Source organism: Petaurus breviceps, unplaced genomic scaffold (assembly GCF_028583685.1).
Source record: "Petaurus breviceps papuanus isolate PSGF00001 unplaced genomic scaffold, PetGlider_PUasm1.0 91133, whole genome shotgun sequence".
Taxonomy (NCBI): Eukaryota; Metazoa; Chordata; class Mammalia; order Diprotodontia; family Petauridae; genus Petaurus; species Petaurus breviceps.
Genome location: NW_027187419.1, coordinates 32,929,774 through 32,951,178, shown reverse-complemented (window position 1 = coordinate 32,951,178; position 21,405 = coordinate 32,929,774). Strand labels below are relative to the sequence as shown.

The following is a 21,405-nucleotide window of genomic DNA, read 5'->3' as shown; positions in this document are numbered from 1 at the left end:
AAAATTATTATTTTTTTTTTCCTAATGGAGGAGTGGGAACATTTCCTCTGCTTTGTGCACACGTGCACACACACGTATGCAATACATGCACACACATATCTGTTTGTGCCCTTTGAAAATAGTTGTCCACACCTGACTTACAGAGTTGTTGACTGAAACCATGTTTATAAAAGCATTTTGTAAACTTTAATAATATACTGTGTTCATGCAAAATACAATCATAGATGTACTCAATCAGTTGTCAAAAACTTATTAAGTTCTTATTATTTGCCAGTCACTATACTAGGTTCTGATGATACAAATACAAGAAATGCAACAATTTCTACATTGACAACAATAAAAGCAGATAATTATAGGATGATTAATTATTTCAAAGCATATTTTTCATACGTTATATCATTTAAGCTTCAGAACAAATCTGTGAGGTAGTTGTTGAAAGTATTAGTAACTTGGCCTTTTTGCAGAGAAAGAAACTGGAGTTAGTTCAACCAAGGGCATGAATTAGTAGGTGATATGGCCAGAATATAAACCTAGGCCCTGTTACTCTTATTCAGCAGTATCTCTTGAATCTGCCCCTTCATTTCTTTTCTTATTGCTTCAATCCTAGACAGTCCCTGATTGTCACCTGCCTGGACTAAAATTCTCCCAACTGGTCTTTTGGTGTCCAGTCTCAAATCATTCCAGTTCATGTTTCCTAATTCTGCCAGATAATTTACCTTATGTATAACTGTGACATCATTGTTCAGAGTCCTTTGCTGGACTTGTCCTTTTGAACACAAAATAGAATTTATACTCTGTAAGCTGATATTCAAAGCTCTTCCTTAACCTTGGTACTTTCCTTCTTTTCTAGATTTCTTTCAAATTATTCCCTTCCTTGTGAATTTTTCTTTAGCCATATTGGACTACTTGTCATGTCTTATACACATTTAGCAGTTTCCCATTACCATACCTTTTCTGTGCCTAGAATGTCCTCCCACAGCTCCCACCCATCCTTCAAAAAGGGCCAGGCCAAATTCTTTCATGATTGACCTTCCCTCCTCTTAAGAAATGGCCTTTACTTCCTCTAACCTTATATTTTTCTTAAATCTTCACACTTTATCTTCTTTTCTGCACTAATTATGTTATAATTATATGGCATTGTCTTTTCTCCCTTGCTAGGTATGAATAGCATTCATGAGGTCAAAGATCATGGCTTAAAGACCTAAATATCTCTGTCAGCGCTTAGACAATGGTTTGTACATAGTAAGTGCGTAATAGTTATTCTGTTTCTTTCACAGATATGAATATACAAATTTATCTACTATGTATGATTTTTACCTACTCTGTGCTACTCAGATAACTTACTATATGAAGTCCTCTCAAATTTCCTGCTTTTGAGAAACAGAGTCAAACCAATAAAGTTGCTGAACATAGTGAGACTTGGAGTATCTGTGATCAAGTCTTATGTGTCAATTCCTGAAAAACTTCACCAAATCCAATTAATTAATCTAATCACCAATTAATTTTAAAACAAAACAAAACAGGCAGAAACCTGCCAATGTTTCTTGACTTTCTAGGAAAAAATGAGGTCATCCTGGGGAGCTGTGGCTACTGCATTCTTCTAGTCACAATATAGTCTAAGTTATGAAAAAAAAAAAAACTGGGCGGTTATGAAGTATTCATTTTCATACATAACCAAACATAAGCAACTGTCAGAATAAATTGGGCAAATGATTTGCAATTCTACTTCTTAGCTTTGAATTCTGTTTGCTTCTAAGATAATTTGCAAAATCCTGTGATTTACAATGGATCTCCTTGTCATTAGTGCCAATTAGTGAAGTTTTGCCCTTAAAAGCCATGGAGATGAGAGCAAGGGAAGTTCCATAGGAGACTAGAATGCCTCCAGAGACCATCTATCTGGAGTATGATAAATACAGCATTTTAAATATTGTTGATTTAAGTGTGTCCTGTTTATCCCTGTGTGTTTGCATTCTTGTTTGTTTCCCATCCTTTTCTGTCTGGTGAGGCTGTATACTGGTAGGAACAATGGGTGCAGACTAGACTATGAAAGTATCCCTTCTTAGATGGAAAGTGTTAATGCAAAATAAATAGGTTCTTATATAATCTGTTGTGAAAGCAGTTTCTAAGAATGCAAGAATATTGACCAGTTTAACATCACATTGCTTTCTCTGTTCTGCCTATTGTCTGAGACTTTGGAAGCCCTTTATAAATATAGAGGACTCTCTGGATTAGTGAATTCTAGTATGTGCTTTTTGAATATCTGCAGTACTTCCTAGCAGGCCTTTATGAGTCTGACTGCTCCCTGGAGTCGGTGCTGCCCTGGCCCTACTCACAACCTCTTTCCTCACTGAAGCGGCTGCAACCTACAGGCACTTCAAAATGGTGACATGCCCATTTTGTTAAAAGGAAAGTTAGCAGGTGGCCTTGGTTGGAGATAATCAGAAAGCATAAGGTGGTAATGGCCTATTATCACCTAGTTTGATCTTTTCCCCAGATATAATCAGGACTTGGAAGAATAATGACTAAAGGAGAGCCTTGGACCTCTGTCCAAAGCACCCTGTGTTGAAATCAAATCCTTGGAGACTTTTCTTTGCGATTCCTAGAACTGATCACATTCAGTTTGGAAATGATATTCTATTTAAAACTACTTGATTTTCTGTCTTCTTGCCTTTGAAACTCAGCCGCTTGTACAGTGGGATGTAGAAATGAACAGTATAGAAACACAATAGTTTAAACATGGAATAGCTTTTTGAATTCAGGTGGTAATTTTCAGGTGACACACCTATAGATGGGCTTGCTGACACACTGGATAATAGCATCAGGAGCCAAGAAAATCTCAGCAGGCTAGACTTTTGGACAGAATTCAGTAAGATAACATTCAGCAAAAATTAATGTAAATTTTTTTACTTTTGGGTTCAAATAGTCAACTTCATAAATAGGACATGATGGGGCAGGAATTACCAGGTAGCACTTCATTTGGAAAAAAAAAATGCTGGAACTTCTAATAGACTGCAAACCCCATGTGAGTCTGTGTTGTGTTATGACAGCCAAAAAAAACTAAAAGAAAGAAGCTTTGGATTCACCTAGGGACATTATAATTTTGTTCTATCTGCCTTGATCGCACTGTTTATATAGTATTGTGTTCAATTTGGGGAAGGATATTCACAAAAGGAGTGTCTTTTCCAATATTTTAAATTGGGGCCTATTATATTTTATTATTCATGATGGGAATACCAAAGAGTAATATTCTATTACCCTATCTTCTCTTTTTTTCCGTCTTTTTTTTTTGAGTATAATTGTATAGGAGTCAAAGTAACCTATCACTTCAAATATTATCCTCAAACCCTCAAAACCTGTAATTTTTCATAGGTGAAATATAACAAAGGCAAGAGATAGAGCTTGAGTTGTTTTTGTTTGTCATTCTGTAATCAGATGGACAGGTAGATAGATGGCTAGCTCTATAGATGGATAGGATGGGAGTCTACCAAATTGAAGGGAAGAATTTTCTCCTCTGTTTCTAGGAGTGAGGAAAAATAGACCCTGATTTTTTTTTTCTCATGACAGCTGTTTGATTCATAACCGCATTAGGAATCAAGAGCCTAGGTGGTCCTAGGGTCTTGAGATTCACATTGCTTTTCTTCTTATATTTTGGGGGAATTGAGTCCTGACTTGCCTTCTTAAAGTTATATTGCAAAAGAATTGAGGGCTAAAACAAGAGTATGCTTTTTCACAATTGCCTTAACTCTGTTCATATTTCCCCAGAATTATAATGTCAGTGTGGGGATATATAGATTTACTCCATCTAGCTTCAGAAGTTTCAAGTATTTTCTTATTGGAGAGATGAGAAGCAAATTGGCTCTCTTTTCCACACGTGGACCAAAAGTGGACCTGAAACTAGCTGCTGCTTTAAGTGACCCTCTTGTTGAACTGTGGGACCTTGGCCCACACTATTATTCAGAGCAAAGATCTGAATTCATGGTTCTACATAGCCTCATTCCTGTTCTGGTATATAGCCAACTTCCAGAGCTTTTTGGTGGTTGAAAAGACAGAAGGAAAAAATACAAATGTAACTTAGTGCCTAAGGGAGAAACAGATCAAGGAACATGTATCCAGGATTCTATATTTTTCATTTTGTCTTTCTCCCTCCCATCCTTCCTCTTAACCATTACTCTGGGTCTCACCTCTGCCAAGCCCCTGCCTCCCCTCCCTCCCACCCTTCTCACTCAACCCACAGTATCTTCCAGTGGCTATATGTAGTTAACCTGGAGCAGTAAACATTCTGGTGATACCTCAAAGGGAGGGTAGCATGATGCTGAAAGAAACAGAAAAGATCACAGGTAGGGAAAGAGGTGGGAGAGAAGTAGATACTAGCCTGAGGCATGTAAGACATCAGCATCGACATCCCTGGCTATCTAAGTTGCATTTTACTCCCAAAGAAAGTAATTTGGAGAATGGCAAGATCTCCTGTACTTTGTTCATATCATATCCCAGGACTTCTTCTTTACATGCCACTCCTCAGAAAGACTGCTTAATTGCTTGAGGAATAGGAGGAAGGACATTGTATATGGGCGCTGGGGATGGTGGTGTTACTTCCCCTATATGTCTTCCCATGACCTCCAAATACTTAGGAGTTGAGTTCTGAATACTGTCTTAGATTCTTAGTGGGACTTTTTCTTTATCTCTGTGGAACTCAGTTTTTTCCTTATCTGTAAAATGATGGGGATGGATATGATGGCCTTTAAGTCAGGGTAATGGCCCTTCCAGCCACGATTCTATGATCCTGTAATCCAGAAGTGCCACCAATTATCTGTGGGACCTTTGGTAAGACAGTTAACCTCTTGGGACCTCATTTTCTTCTTTGGTCCAGTAAAAAAATTGAAATAGATGACTCTTGTGGTCCTTTGGAGTATAACATTTGATGATACTAAGCATGTATTTATAATAGGTAGCAGGGCCATACCTCTTTCATTTAGGGAGAAATGGAACTGTGAGCCTTCCTGCGCAAATGGATGGGAAGAATATCGTGGGAAAGACAAGGCAGGGATACCAGGTAGGAAGTTATTGCAGAAGTAAGAGAAGACTGAACAAAGGTTATGGTAATGAGAATGGAAAATAAAGAAGTGCAGACAATATTTCAAAAGAATGTAATGGATTTAGCATCTTCATGTCTTAGTTTTCTTATCTGGGGATTAGTAATACTCATTAGCCAGCTCTGATGAGAATATTTAGGAAAAAAAATGTTGGCAGGCAGATGTTTATTTAGCATTTCCTTCTGTTAAAAACAATAGTTCACACGAATTTGGTGCTCTATAATAATAACACTTTGAGGAAGGTAACACAGGTGTATTTGTGTTTTACTGATGAGGAACCAGGTTTATAGACCCTGTCACAAAACTAGTAAGAGGTGGAGCTGGGTCATGGCTTTTGGTTCGAAGCTCAGGACTCTTACTCCAAACAATGCTGCCATCCAAACACAATAAGAATTTTTTGTCCATTCCTGTGATTTCATACATTTGAAAATTCCCCATAAAGAAACCCTCGCTACCAACATGGATCAGCAATTTATAGTCTTAGAGTGTAGCTTAGGTCACTAAGGCCACTAAACTTGCCCAGAATCACATGGACAGAACATTGAGTCATAGATCAGGAGCTGGATAGTACCTCAGAAGTCAGATAGACCAACTCCCCTCATATTATACATAGGGCAACCTAAGCCCAGTGAGGTTAAATGACCTTTCTATAAAGTCACACAGATAGTAAGTGACAGAGCTGGGATTTGAACTGAGGTTTTAAGGTTCTAGATCTTATTCTTTTCACTGTACCATTTATTGGAGACAAGACTTGAAAGTAGGATCGCTAGATGGTACGGTGGATAGAACTCCAGGTCTAGAGTCAGGAAGAGCTGACCTTCATAAGTTCAGATGTGACCTCAGATACTTACTAACTGTGTGACTCAGGGCAAATTACTTAACCTTTGTTTGCCTCAGTTTCCTAATCTGTAAAAAATAAGCAGGTGAAGGAAATGGTAAACCACACTAATACTTTTGCCAGGAAAACCCTGAATAGGGGGTGTAGTGAATAGAGCTCCGGCCCTGGAGTCAGGAGCACCTGAGTTCAAATCTGGCCTCAGACACTTAACACTAGCCATGTGACCTTGGACAAGTCACAACCCTAATTGCTCTGCCTTCCCCCCTCCAAGAAGCAAAAAAGCCCAACAAACCCAAATGGGGTCATGAAGAGTCTGAAAATGAACAACAAATAGCAAAAACATGACTGAAAATGACTGAACAATAAACAACAAAAGACTGGAGATCTGTTCTTTCTGGTTCCCAGATTGACTCTCTAGCCACTATACAACATGCCTTGAATCAGCTCCAATGGCAAAAGTACCAACAACACCAAGACCCTACTCTGGTCACCTTATATTTTCATACTTCCGTGAGGTAGTCAGGAAGACCTGGTGAAATCATGGATCTCAGACTAGAATCCAACTCCTTAGACTGTGTCCTAGTCTCTTGTGTTCCTCTACGTGAACGAGTTTAACTGGCATGTAGCCCCAGCTTCCGGGATGCATATATGCTAAGGCTTAGCAACCTGGGTAACAGACTGTTGATTGCCCCTTTCCTCAGCTGGGTGCTTACTGTGGAATAGTTGGGAGTTGTTTCCTAGGTCCCTGCCCCTCATTCTTCATTCCTTATAAGGCACCTCAAAAGGAATCAAACATCCCACCCACAACATTCTTAAACGTGATGAGATTTTTAAAAATACAATAGAACATAGATAATGTTTATATGTGACTGGCAGGAATTCTTCGGTATGGTTTAATGGCCCCATTTTTATTTGAGTTTGATACCATTGGTCTTGATGCTCCTGCTTCCTTGCTCCATAGGTGTCAAGGAAGCCTCCTGTTAGTGCCACAGTTGTACTTTAAAATACCTAAGTGGCTCGAGGCCTGGGATCAGAGTACACAGCTTGTCTCATGTCACCAAACTACTAGCCTGCTTATGGAACTGAAGACCGTGGAGAGGGCTATGGCTCTAGGCTGTTCCCTGTGACATCCATCCCATTCCCATGGCTATTAACCCTGTGTGTCAGCGTTGCTTTCTGGGGACAGTTTTCTTCCCTTTTCCCTTGAACTCTGGTTTATAGTTACTGTATTCCCTCAGGTCCTGGTAGGCCCATTGGGCAATGGAAGAACTTGGTTAACTGTGTATTTTATCTCTTTTAAGGGGAAAACTAAACCCTGGATTTACTTTTTGGTGACACTGCTACATTGACTTGTGGGCCTTCAGTTCTTTGATGGGTATATCAGTAAGATATCGTAAAGGTGCATCAGTCTGATTCTTACACCCGACTACTGCCTTGGAGAACAGAAATCTTTCATTATCATCATGGATAGGATGGCAGTCTACTAAGCCCACTTCTATTAGTCTTCACTGGCAGTAACACCTCCTTGATCTGCTCCTCATTAGTTTCAGCAGTTTGGGATTCAGAGATATTTTAGTAAGCAATTGAGTGAATTCAGAAACAGCAAAAAGAAACCTGGGTTTCTTTTGCAATCTCTTAACCGCTAATGATATCACCTTGACTTGAACAGACTTGTGATCTCTCCTTCTCTTCTAGAACAGCTGAATGATAGGATTCCCTCACTCTTACCCTCTGGGATTGAATACCTGCTCCTTCAAGCTGCCTATGCACTCTCCTTAAAGTATCATTTCAAGGTTGTGCCCTACTGAGATAGTGGAACTGGGGAAATGGAAGAGTCCTTTTGAATGGTGATCATTGAAATGACAGGCACAAGGCAAAATCAGCACGTAGTGAAAAGCACCTGTGTCAGTGTGGGATAGCAGGTAGGACAGCCCTGGGAAGCAAATCAGAGATAAGCAGAGCATTCTTATCTCCGGGTCAGTTTGGGTTGAGGGGGATAGTCTTGGTTCCCTTTGCCTTCTCCATCTGCTTTGAGCTGATTATAAGGCTTCATAGGTGTTCCAGAGTAAGGATAGTGAAGGTAATCAGGAGTAGGAATAGAACTAGAGCTGAGAGATCAATCATCCAATCATCAGTTAAGATGTAAAATGTTTTGTAAGCTCTAGCTGTGTACGTGCTTGTTATTATTGCCGATGGTAATAACCATTCATAAACAAGCATTTATTAAGGTCTGCTTAGGTGCCAGGTACTCTCCTGAGTGTTGGGAAAACAAAGAAAAGCAGAGGCAGTCCTTGCCCTCAAGGAGCTTACATTCCAATAGAGTTGTTGGTGGGGCTGGTCCTTCCTTTTAGAAGAGAACCCGTGACATCACGGGTGATTTCTTGACATGCAAATAGAGAGAGTATGGGCAGGAGAAGACCTTTAATGAGTACCAGATTGAAGAAGGCCATGCTACTCCACTCTAGGGTGGGAAGATAAGAAATATATTCCACTCCTTTAGTAATTTGGGGACTTCTGAGCATTTATAAATGGGGATGTGTGCTGGAAACTATGCAGACAGAAGTTCCCCATTAAGATAAAAGGGCCTTTGATGTAAACTTAATCCTTGTATTTTTCATATTGGCTGGCATCAGAACCCAAGATTTTTCCTCTGAGGATCAATTAGTAATTCAAGTATTTATTAAATACCTGCTATATGCCAGGCTTTGTGCCAGATACTGAGCATAGAAATACAGAGAATTTATCAATCCCTACTCACAATTGAATTTGCAATCTAATGAGAGAGAAATATGTGTGAGTGCTTATATACATAAATGTATTATTGTATATATTATACATAATACACATGTATATATATAATATATATAATGCATATATTATGTGCATGAAATTAATAAATAAGTTAAATGTCAGTTAGTTTGGATGGGAGGGCACTAGCAGCTGATGGAGAAGGAAAAAGCTTTATTCAGAAGATGGTACCTGAGCTGCATCTTTAAAGGAAGATGGGGTCTCTTCAAGGCAGAGGTAAGGAGCTAGAGAATTTCAGGCATGGAGGTTGACCAGTATAAAGTAATAGAGACAGGAGGTAGAGTGCCATGTGTGAGGAAGAGAGAGGACAGCTTAGAGTATGGGAAACAGAATAGTGTTCAGTTAGGCTGGAAAGATAGGATGGAACCACATTGTTTCAGGCCCTAAAAGCTAAGCCGCAGGTTTACATTTTATCCTAGGGACGATATGGAAGCCACATTATTTCAAAAGTTGTGGATGTTGTTTTTTTTTTTTAATTCTCTTCCCTTTAACACATGAGAACAGGAGGCATGCAGACCCAAAGTGATGTCAGTTTGTATCTAAACCAGAAGTTCATCTCCAGAGAAAATTTATGATTGATTGTTTCTTCTACTTTTCATAAAAATTGATGGTCCCTGCTAATGGTACAATGTGGTACGATGGACTTAGGCAGATCTTGGCTCTGCTATTTACTAGCCGTATCAGTTTGAATGAGTGGCAACTTCTTTGGAATTTCAATTTTTTTCTCTATATATACAGAGTTGGCCTGCAAAAGCCTTTTCCATCACTAAGTTTATGGTCCTATGATTGAAGACTAATGTTTTAAAGGGAGAAGATGCCTAAGACATACTTGGAATCCTTGGATCCACTGAATGTGAATGGCTATGATGACAAGTTTTTTCAAAAATACTCAGTCTGGTTTTTCCATTTTGCCACACAACTGAGTGAGCATTTTTTTTTTTGGGGGGGGGGGTAAGGACAAGCTGTTATCTATTAATCTGGTATCATTTTTACCAAATGACTAGACTTTGATAATCAAAGCACATTGACTATGCTGACAAAGCTTTTATAGAGAGAGGAATGAAACAGAGTTGGATTACTGAGCAGAGATAATAGAGGTTATAGATTGTGAGTGGCCAGATTGTCCTGTTCATACAGCTTGTGGGTACTCACACTCCTGGACAAGGCATTTGGGGAGGGGCCTCAAGTGACTGTTGGATTATCTATGAAACAACTGTTATTGTTCAGGATGGTGGGATGTCTGTGTCTAAACTCATCCTTTAGTCACACTTGAAATCATTTCATTTATCCTTTGGTAGAAGAATCCTCTCTCCACTTTTATTTTTGCACATCCAGTATATTTGTGCCCCAAGAGGAAATATCGTTTATTGCCAAACTAATATCAAAACAATATTAAATTCTTTTCATCCATTTGTGTGTTGGGTTTTTCTTTCTTGAAGGGAGTTGATGTAATTTTTTTAGCTGGTTCTTTTTTCTGCTTCCTCTTCTTTTACCTGTCTAAAGCTCTTAGGAAAAGCGAGCCTAGAAATGAGCAGGAATGAAGGCTGTATTTAAAACAGTTTCTCTCAATAGCCATTGCTTATTCTCCCCACTGACTGGGGGTGTACAGTCCCCTTCCCACGAGTCTGACTTTTTTTCTCTGTTTAGTCCAAATGTGCCTTACCCTGAATGTTGACCTAAAGCTTAGTATCTGAGACAGTGAGCCCTTATTCAAAAGTCCTCTTTGCTTAGGCATTCAGAATCACATAGCTGATGCTCTCCCATTTTAGCTGTTGATTTATTACAAAGATTTGCCATTTGGTGCATATGTAATGGGCAGTTCAGAGTTCAAGAAATTAATTTCTGGCCAACTTATCACTACCTATGATAGGATCGGTCCAAAACTTTGGATTATTCTAAATTTCATGTTTTTAAAATATTGATAGCCTCAGCTGCTTTGCAATCCTGGAATAGGAATTGGGATGGGACATGTGATTTCATTAACGTAGGGAATTCCTAGGTAAGAAACACTCCCTTTACTAGAGAGTTGACTGGACCACTAGAGTTTAAGTGACTTGCTCAAGATTACACAATCTGGCTGTATCAGAGGGGAGACTCGAACCCCAGTTCACCTCCTGACTTTAAGGCCAGCTGGTCATTCACTTCTCCATGCCACCTCACAATCATAGAAACAGGCAGAAGAAAACCTTTGGTTTTACCGGTGGAGGAATTTAATTCATTTACTCACTCATTTTTTACCCCCAAATATTTATCGACTGCAGTGGATTGTGTTGCAAAAATGGAGTCACGAGCAATATTTAATGGTCATTGCTTGTTATTGGAAAGTTTTGTATTTCCATTGGGTTAGCATGTCACTGAGGGCCAAATTATAGGCATTTCACTAAAATGAAAGGGTGTGGAGGAAAAGTCTAATTTCTGTAACCATCTTGGAGATCCACTAAAAGCTTCTTCCTTTCTCCCCTCCTCCACCTTGCTATTAAGTCTTGTTTCTGTATGGCATCTGCTAGAAAAAAAAATCCTGTTCCCGGTGGTCTGGAATGCATTAGGGGTGAAGCATGGAGCATTCATTGAATCAAACTGTGACTGAAAGTTGGCTTGATACTCCCTGCTCAAGCGGAAGACAATAGATAGTATGTGAAGCTTTATGATTATAGTTCAGATCCCCAGCTTTAAGAAGCTGCCCTTTGAGCGAGCTCTGTAAATACTGATTAGTTGCAAACCTTCAATCTTCACCACACAGGATGGTGCCAGGGCACTGAAGAAAAGTGCTCTTTCCATTTCAGAATCCCTTTAAACAGTAGATTCTGTTTGTGGTAAGACTAAAATAGGTCTCCTATTGTTAAAATGGGTATTTTAAGTGCTTCGCAGGTGCATTTTAGAGAGTGGAGCTATTTATTTTTAATGAGAAGAACGGCAGAATAAAAACAATTGCAGCCTTGGAGAATTGCAGATCAAAGGTTTCTTCCTTCTAAAACAAATGAAGGCCCGGATCCCAGGAGCAAGGAATAAATTGATAAATTTTTAATAAGAAGAATAGGCTATAAATGGTAATTTAACTCTTTGGGGAGAATGTCATTTAAGTGGTATTTAAAACCTAGATACTTGGTTGGTTTAGAGTTAAAACCTATGGTGATAATCATGGTGGTGGACATTTAGTACATTACTAATGTCGTAACTCATATGTCAATTGTAATCCTCCATGTGCCATATTGTTTTTGTCATTAGTCATACCTGGCTTCTGTGTTGTTGCTGTTGTGAGAGAGGCAGTGTGATGTAGTAAAAGAAAAAGCACTGGACATGGAGACGGGAGACCCGGGGGCCTCTATCATTTACTGTGTGACCCAGTACAAATCATTTAAATTCTCTGGACCTTTGTTCCCTAATATGAAATTAGGGAGTGGGGTCATCTGTGAAGATCAAATAAGATTATGTGGATGAAAACATTTTGTAAAAAAGTTCATTTCAATGAACATTTATGTAGTGTGTGCTGTATTATGTGTTATGTTATTATTAGGTGTTATACTAGGCCCAGGAATATAAATACAAGTGGAAACTGGTCCTCTGTCCACAAGAAGCATATATGCCCTAGCATGGTCATTGACACATAGGGTCATAGCTAGTAGGGATGTCAGAGGCCATCTACTCCCAACTTCCTCATGTTACAGACAAGGAAACTGAGACCCTGGAAGTTGAAGTGTCTTGAGCATTACGCAGATAGTAAGCATTACAGGCAGGTTCTTATCTCAAGTCCTTGGACTCTAGGGTTAGGAACGTTGGTTTGGGTGTTATTACATCTGGATTTGAATCTTGACTGCCGCTTATTATCTGGGTGGTCTTGGACAAGTTGCCTCACTTCTCTGGCTCTGTTTTCTTGTTTATAAAATGAAAGTACAGACTAGATGGCCTCTAAGGATCCTTTCTAGACCTTAAAGTCCTGTGATACTTAGTGCTGTATTTTTTGTGTTGCTGTATCCCCACCACATATGATTAGAGGAAGATGGAGAAATATCAAAAGGTACCCCCCAGGATTGTTGAATTGGATCTGGAAATGATCTAGGGGGACCCTATTGGATCTGTCTGATTCAGAGGTTCCCACACTTATTCAGCCTACCCTTTATTTATTTATTTTTTTGCTTTTTGGAGGGCAGTTGGGGTTAAGTGACTTGCCCAAGGTCAAATGTCTAGTCTTTGTGTGTGTGTGTGTGTGTGTGTGTGTGTGTGTGAAGTGTCTGAGATTGGATTTGAACTTGGGTCCTCCTGACTTCAGGACTGGTGCTGTATTCACTGCGCCACCTAGCCACCTCTAGCCTACCCTTTAAAAAAAATTACTCAGCACTCTTCTAGAAATCTGCTTTCTTTAACCCTTTAATATTTTTAAAAATTTGCATAATTAAAAATATTTTTAGCGGTGGCTAGGTGGTACAGTGAATAGAGAACTGGCCCTGGAGTCAGGAGGACCTGAGTTCAAATCTGGGCTCAGATACTTAACACTTACTAGCCACGTGGCCTTGGGCAAGTCACTTAACCCCAATTGTCCTGCCCTCCTGTAGCAGCAAGCACCCCAGCGTCCCCAGGGTGGCTGCCAACACAGGTTCTTAGATCTGCTTTTCTAAAGAAAAGCAATTCAAAATGGGTGAACAATCTTGCTTTAATCAATCAAACATATCATTTACCTAGTTCAGGGGGAAAAGGTCAGCACCTCAAACTTCAGAGTACACAGACAGAAACATTTCAAGCAGACAGGCCTCCAACTGTCCAACCATTACATCCATACCAAATCACAGTTACCAGAGAGGGAAGCATCAACATCTGGGTTTTTCAAAGCTGGGGGTCTCTCAACAGCTGCCTAGAGTCTCATCTGGTCAAATCACACACTTCTCAAAGTGAGCCCCAAAACAATGCCTCACACCAGAGTATATAGCCTTCTCTTGGCTCAGAGAATGTAACAACCCTCTTGACCCACTGCCCAATCACAAAAGTATCTCCTGAAAAACAAGCCTGCCAGCACAGGCTCCAGGTACACTTAACCTAGGGGCAGGGAAGATCTTAAAAATTTACATTCCTATAACACCTCCACTCTCCAAATAGCAAAAAAAAAAAAAAAATTATTTTTAAATGATGCATCTTAAATTTAATAGTTTATTGTAAATTTGTGAGTTTTTTTCCTGCATTGCAATTTTGATGATGCAATATTATGCCATGTAACTGTATAGTATTGTATTTTAAACAGGTCCTTACACACACATATCCCTGCTGACACATGTCAAACTTTCCTATAGTATGCAACACGTTCTCCTGCCAACACTTGCTTGTTAAGAGCTATTGGTGGACTTGACCACTGATGGGTTATAACTTGCATTTTATGTATTTATTTGGAAAAATAATGTAATCAACATGACTTTAATTCTTACACAACAGATGAAACATGTATGAAGTTTTTCAAAATTTTCTTCTCTCTTTTCCTTATGCTTACCACCCTCTTATATTTATTCAACACCCCCCCTCCATTGTACCTGAGGCAACTATCACCCTCCTGGATTGGTCCAGTGCCCCCCCCAAGTGGTGGTATTACCCACTTTGGGAACTTGTGTTTTTAGTAACTATGGTTCTAACAACTAGAATCTTGTTCAGCACTTTCTTTTTATTTATAGATAATGAAATTGGGACCCAAAAAGAGGTTGAGTGAATTGCTCAAGATAATATAGGTACTAAGGGCTTTTCATATCTTCTCTTTAATTGTTTTCCTAGTTCAAATTTATTTTCCTTTCCTTCCAATATTTGTGCGATCAGTAAGACTCTAATTTATTTCTTTTAATCCTCAACAAATAATCCAAGTTAGATTGTTCAAGAGGGGTGCTTGGTTCCATTGGAATCCTTATTTGATTTGACTTTTATGCAGCTGTTTCTCCAGAATTTTGGGTCACAGCCATAAATGACTTCTTCCCAGGGCAGTCTCTGGTATGCTGTAGGAACCACTCATGGTAGCAGCTCAAACATGTGGCCCTAGGTAGCAGCTGTTTCCAAAAGAAAACCTGCAAGGGCTTGGAACTTGTGACTTTGTGCCATGCCCTGACCTTTCAGCTGTGCCAGGACATAGAGGGTACAGAACATTTGTCAAACTTGCTAACATTTTGAAGCCACTCAGCAGGTAGAAGAAAGTTTTAGAGCAATTTGAAAAGCTCTGGGTCAAGACCTATTAATACACAGAAGCATTTAAGGGACTTTCTCCATTTGGGGATTCCCAAGTTAATTGTACCTCCTCTATTCTCCTTTACCATTCTTATGGGACTTAGAAATATTCTGGGATGTCTGTTGGTGCAAAATTTTTACATGTGGAACTGCTATATAGTTTTTATTTTCTTTTTTTATTCAAATCTGTGATTTCATTGTAGAGAGTCCTTGATGAGGGGCTCAACTTTGGGTTTTCTCCTTTTGACTTTGGAAGATCCTCAGAAATTTGAGTTTTGAACAGTATGGTTGAAAGAGTGTTGGGTTTAAAGTCGGTAGATCCCAGGATCACAGATTTATTTAGACCTGGAAGGAACCCTTAGAGGATACTGAGCCAATTCACTTAATTTTCCAGTCTTAGGCTTCTTTTCCCTCTCTTCCAATAATCTAGGACCTATTCTGTATAGTTTTAGGAAATTATGGTTAAGGTTAAGAGATTTACCAAGGGTCACACAGCCAATAAACTACCTAAGCCAAGCTAATTGAATTGTCTCCGCCCACCCCCAATACATAACAGTGAGAACCAAGATATAAACCCCAGGAGGCCTGCATCCCTATATTTCTAGACCTATCTTTCATGTTCCCTGGCTGTACTTGTCTACTTCTGTGGCTTCATCCTTTCCATGTCCCACTTGGAATGAATCATCTCCCTTTCTTTCCTCCCCTCCATACTCCCTACCCAATTTTCATGTTCAATGTCTGTCTATCCTTCAGATCTAGGTCAAATGCCATGACTTCTAAGAAGTCATTTCCATTGCTTCATTCAGAAATGATTCTTCCTTCCTTGCACCTCATATAGCAGTTGGCATGGGTCTTTTCTGTTCTGTGTTTTGCATATATGTGTATGTACCTCATCTTCCAGTTTTTTAAGCCTTTTAAGTTTCTTACACTTCCCTCAGTGTCTAGTATCGTACTTTGAATGTTTTTCCCCCCTTGGGGACTTTCCATGGATCGAGGCACTCCCTACCATCCACTTTTTCTTCGGTTCAAATCCTCGCTCTGCCACTTATTACCTGAGATAACATTTATAAAACTGTTTAGCACAGTGCCTGGCATATAGCACTCAATAAATGCGTGTTCAATCCACTTCCCTTCCCCAGGCTCTGGTCATTTTCTCTGGCTGGTCCCCATGCCTAGCACTCTCACTGATCATTGTTGTTCAGTCATTTCTGACTTCTTGACCCCGTTTAGGGTTTTCTTGGCAAAGATAGTTGGAGTAGTTTGCCATTTCCTTCTCCAGCTCATTTTTTTAGGTAAGGAAACTGAGGCAAATAAAGGTAAATGACTTGCCCAGTGTCACACAGCTAGGAAGTATCTCAGGTCAAATTTGAACTCAGAGCCTCCTGATTCCAAGCCTGGATCTCTATCCACTGTGTCATCTAGGGGCTCTTTTTCCGCATCTCTCCCTAACCTCCCCAGCTTCAAATCCAACTAAAATGACGTCTTTTTTATAGGACCTCTCTTAATTTCCCAACCTCTCAATTCTAGTATCTGTTAATCAATTCCTATTTGTCCTGCGTCTGTTTGTTTATTAAGTTGTCTCCCCATTAGATTGTCGTTTGTCCTTTCTGGAAGGGTGATGTCTTGACTTGTACGTGAATTGAAGTGAGGCAGAGCTATGTAAAGCCATCAAACTCCCTCTCTCCTCCACAGTCATCTGAGTCCAGTGTCCAGTGACAAAAGTCAAGGTGACTGGCTATTCCTTGAAACCCTCCTTTCTTCCTCTGCCCCTCCCCCATTAGATTGTAAGTTCCTTGAGGACAGGGACTCTTGCCTTTTCTTGTAACCCTAGCATGGTGCTTGAATATAGTAGGTACTTAATAAATGCTAGTTGATATATTGGGTGACTTTGGGCAATCCACTTCACTGTGTGGGCCTCAGTTCCCACATCTGTAAAATGGGGTGAGGGTGGGATCAGATTCTAAGCTCTCTAAAGTCTTTTTTGGCTTTTGTCTCCAGTGTTATCCACATTACATCCCTTGATCTTGGAGAATTTCTGTGTTATTATAGTCAAGAAATTCTATTGTTTTCTTTAGCAGCCTCTAGCTGTCTGGCCAAAGGCTGCATCCCTCCCCAGCTTCAGAGTAAGCCATTAACCCTGTTTATATAGTCTCTTTTGACAGCCTGCCAGGCCCCTTGTAATAATACTGTAACTTCACTGTTCCACCTGTCTATTTACTTTGAATGTCTTGGCAGTCGACATGTAGGGTTGATGTCACAAAGGCTTGAAAAGTAGTATCAATAAGGTGGAGAACAACCAAATTTCCTTTGTGATCATCAGCTGTGTGACGTGGTCAGTTCGCATGGGACACAGATGACTCTCAGATCTGTATGTCCAGCCTTAGTCTCTTTCGTGAGCTCAGGTTCCTCATTGTCAGCTGTCCATTGGACATGTCAAAAATAAAGTCCGGTGGCTCACTATTGCCTCAAGAATAAAATATGAATTTTTCTGTTTACCTCTTGCAGCCATTCACAGCTTGGCCCTACCTTCCCTTTCTAGCCTTATTAACATTACTCCCCTTCCCATATATTATAAGCTAGCCCAGCTAGCTGTTTTGTTGTTCCTCACACATGACATTCCATTTTCTGTAGAACATAATAGGTATTTAATAAATGCTGCTGATGGATGCCCTGCTGGCATCTCACCTCCAAAGCAGAACCCATTATCTTTTCCTGACCTTCCCTAACTCCGTTGAGGGCATCTAGGTGGTACAGTGGATAGAGCATGAGGCCTGAAGTTAGGAAGACCTGATTTCAAATCTAGCCTCAGATTCTTACTAGTGGTATGACCCTGGGAAAGTCACTTAACCTTATTTGCCTCAATTTCCTCATTTGTAAAATGAGCTCGAAAAAGGAAATGGCAAACCATTCCAGTATCTTTGCCAAGAAAACACTAAATGGAATCTTGGAGGGCGGGACAGAACAAAACTATCATCCTACTAGTCAAACAAATTAGCAATTTAGGAATCATCCTTGATGCCTCACTCTGCCACACCCCACATATCCAATTAATTGCCAAGTCTGTCAGTTCTATGTCGATTATATTCCTTGTGGTATGTCCCATTTTTTTTAATCACAGGGGTATGAACCAAGTAGAGACCCCCATCATCTCTTAACTGGATTATTGCAATATCCTTCTAATTGGTCTCCCTGCCTGAAGTCTATCCCCCTCTTCAAATCATCCTCCACACAGTCAAAGGTATATTTGTAAAGCAGAGGTTTGATCACATTACTTCGCTGCCTGATAAGCTCCAGTGGCTTCTGTTACCTCCAGGAGGGAATAGAAATTCCTTTGTTCATCATTTAAAGCCTATCACAATCCAGCTCCAACTTCCCTTTCCAGTCTTATTATAAATTTCTTCCCTTCCTGTACTCTATTCAGACAGGCCCTCAGGCCATTAGCTCCTTGAGGGCAGGCATTGTTTCATTTTAGGTTTTATATCTGCTGTCAGACTCTGAAAATAAATGACCAAAGAGCTCATAGAGGTTGTAGACCAACTGTTAACTCTGAAAAGCAAAATAAAATAAACCAAAGAGCCACAGAGGTTATTATACCAACTGTCAACTCTGAAAAATAAAATAAAATAAAACCCAAGAGCTCACAGAGGTTATAAGCAAACAGCTTTCTTTATTCTGTTGGAGGAGGTAATCTAGACACTCCTTCCAGGAGGAGACCCAAGGCATTGAGGCTAAGCCTTGATACATATAGTTATGGCAAGACAAAGAACAGAGCAGTGAGATGTAGCTGTGGCAATGAGGGGTAATGGCAACAGTGAAACAGGTTTGATTCATATCAGGGTTTCTTGGTTGGAACATGGTTCCTGCAGATGTTTGTCCGAGCTCAGGGACCACTGGGACTGGTATGAACCAATGGTAAATGCAAAGGATTGTTACTATGCCAGACTTGGGATGCAGCTTTCTGGCTGGGCCTTACCTCTGGAAAACAGGGTGTCTCCTAATAGTAAAAGGGAGGAGTGAAAAGAGAGATGTGGTCTTGGAATGGCATTCCTGACACCTCATTGTATGGCACTATGTCTGATACCTAGTAGATGCTTGATAAATACTTACTTTTTGGTTATTTACATATTGGCAGAAGACTTGAGCAGCCACCCACTTTTATAGCTCTGCTTACAGGGGAAAAGAATCAGCATGAGAGTATTGTAGTCATTAATGTCAGGGAACATAACAGTTTTTATTCTACCTTCTGTAATCTTCTGGTCTAGGCTTCAGAGGAGAAGAGCAAGAACTTCCACTGATATATGAAAGATAGCAAAGGTAAGCCGAAGAACACTTGACTGTACTTCGTGGGTATGTTGGCGCGGGAAGTCTACAGGCGAGACCTGGTGAGAAGAAAGTAAAAAAGGAAATATCCAGTCACTTTGACTATGTCCTAAGTCAAGAGTTGTTACCATGAGTGTCCTCTCTAAAACATCAAGCAGTGGTCAAAGGAAATGAAACCTCAAATTTCTGTGACTATATAAATCTATAATTTGTGAGCTTCAAGGAACCTTAGAAATGATCTAGTCCCCCTGCTCCCATTTGATAGAAAAGAAAACTGAGACCCAGGTTATATAACTAGACCACCATGATCCAGTGAATTAGCAGCAGAGCCCAAACCAGAATTCAGTCTTAGTCCTCTTTCTCCTCTGTCATTCTACCCCTGGTGGCATCATCATCATTATCAGAACCACTAATCTTGTCATCAGTTAAGTGCTTCAAAAGATCTGTGATCTTAAGTGGGGGTTCTCCCTATGCTGACACAAGTTTACCATCTCGGAGCCTTGATGGATAGTTTTTAAGAGTTTCTATGGTCACAAACATAGCCTCCTAACCTGGTAGTCAACCTTTCAGAAATGAGTTTGTCCCAAATTTCACGCATTTTCTGTGTACTTTTGTGGTGTGGTCTTTGAGAATCCGGGGTTAAGACTTCACCTTACAGTAAAGAATCAGAGGAGGGGTTTAGGGGAGGATCATCATCATTAACAAACATTCATTAAGTTTCTACTGTGTATAAGAGATTGTTAGGCACAGAAGATGAGCTTGATCATGTACTCCTTAAGGGAACAGTTTCTTGTGTTTGTTTATTTGTTTTATACAGTGTCTGGCACACACTGGCTTCATCCTTGCTCAGTGATGGATTGATTTCAGATACAAAGAGGTATAAAATGTGTTCCCTGTCCTTTTAATATAGCCAGACTAGACTATGTAGCAGCCATTATGTCTCTCTTCTAGGGCACTGAATTTTGTGAGTTTCGAAATGCTGAAAGTTATATAACTTTTTAAGAAACAACTTTGACCATTTTAGGGACTATTGCTATTTTGTAGAAAACAAAAAAATTTTGAATTGTAATCAGCATACAAAATTCCTGATAACTTAAGTCACAACAGTTTTTCAGAACGTCTATGACTTCCTCAGTGTGGGTATTTCCTTCACTAATGGAGATTACAACCCATCCATAACTGAATACATGCTTTTCTTGCTTGATGTGGCCAGGCACAAATACATGCATACATAAACCACATGTACACACATTCACTCATCCCTTTGCTTGGTGACCAATAATTTGGAGATGAGACTTTCAGAATTTAGCTAGACTGATCTTTGAATTACAGTTTAGTGCTTGGCTTCTTTGTCTTCTTTTACAGTTGTGTCTGACTTTTTGTGACCCCATGAACCATACCATCCATGGGATTTTCTTGGCAAAGATACTGGAGCAGTTTGCCATTTCCTACTCCAGGGGATTAAGGCAGACAGAAGTTAAGTGACTTGCCCAGGGTCACACAGCTAATAAATGTCCAAGGCTGGATTTGAATTTAGCTTCTCGACTCTAGAACCAGCACTGTATCCACTGAGCCATCTAGCTGTGTGGTTTGTACCTAACTTAACTTGTGATTATTTGTTTTCTACAAAGTTAAATGCTGTTGCTAATATAGATTAGTGAGTCTCAAGTCTTCAGAAAGTTGGAATTTATATCACATCCCTCCTTGTCTATTCATGCTTTTATTACGTTAATCCAGTACCTTACTACTTTTTACCTGCCCTGTGGTGGTGTCTGATCTGCCGGACTTTGCCTGACCTTGTCACACTCCTACCAATGTAATCTTCCTAAAGCAGAAATCTGAATAGGATGTTCCCTGGCCCAGAAGCCAGGGAATGGTTTTCTGTTGGCTACTGATTAAAATGTAAACTCCTTAGCTTGACATTCAAGGCCCATCAGAATCAGGCTATAGTCTAATTTGTAAATTTTGCTTAGTGGTATTTTGCTTCATGCTCTAGCTAAAATCGGAATACTTGCTCCTCTGATCTTGGCTTTATATCTCTGCCTTCTCCGTAAAGCCTTCCTCCCTCCTCTTAATTCATTCTTCCTAACTCTCAAGCCAATTAAAAAAATATCTTCTGTTCACTGAATCATATTCTAATTTTCTGTTTTTCTTACTTGT

The 21,405-nt window shown here is 39.8% G+C and overlaps 1 protein-coding gene across 4 annotated transcripts in view; it reads left to right on the top strand.

The window, feature by feature from the left end:
* The window catches only part of FAT3 (FAT atypical cadherin 3), a 760,616-nt gene that overhangs the window by 86,074 nt on the left and 653,137 nt on the right, over positions 1 to 21,405 (top strand). The window lies entirely within an intron of this gene.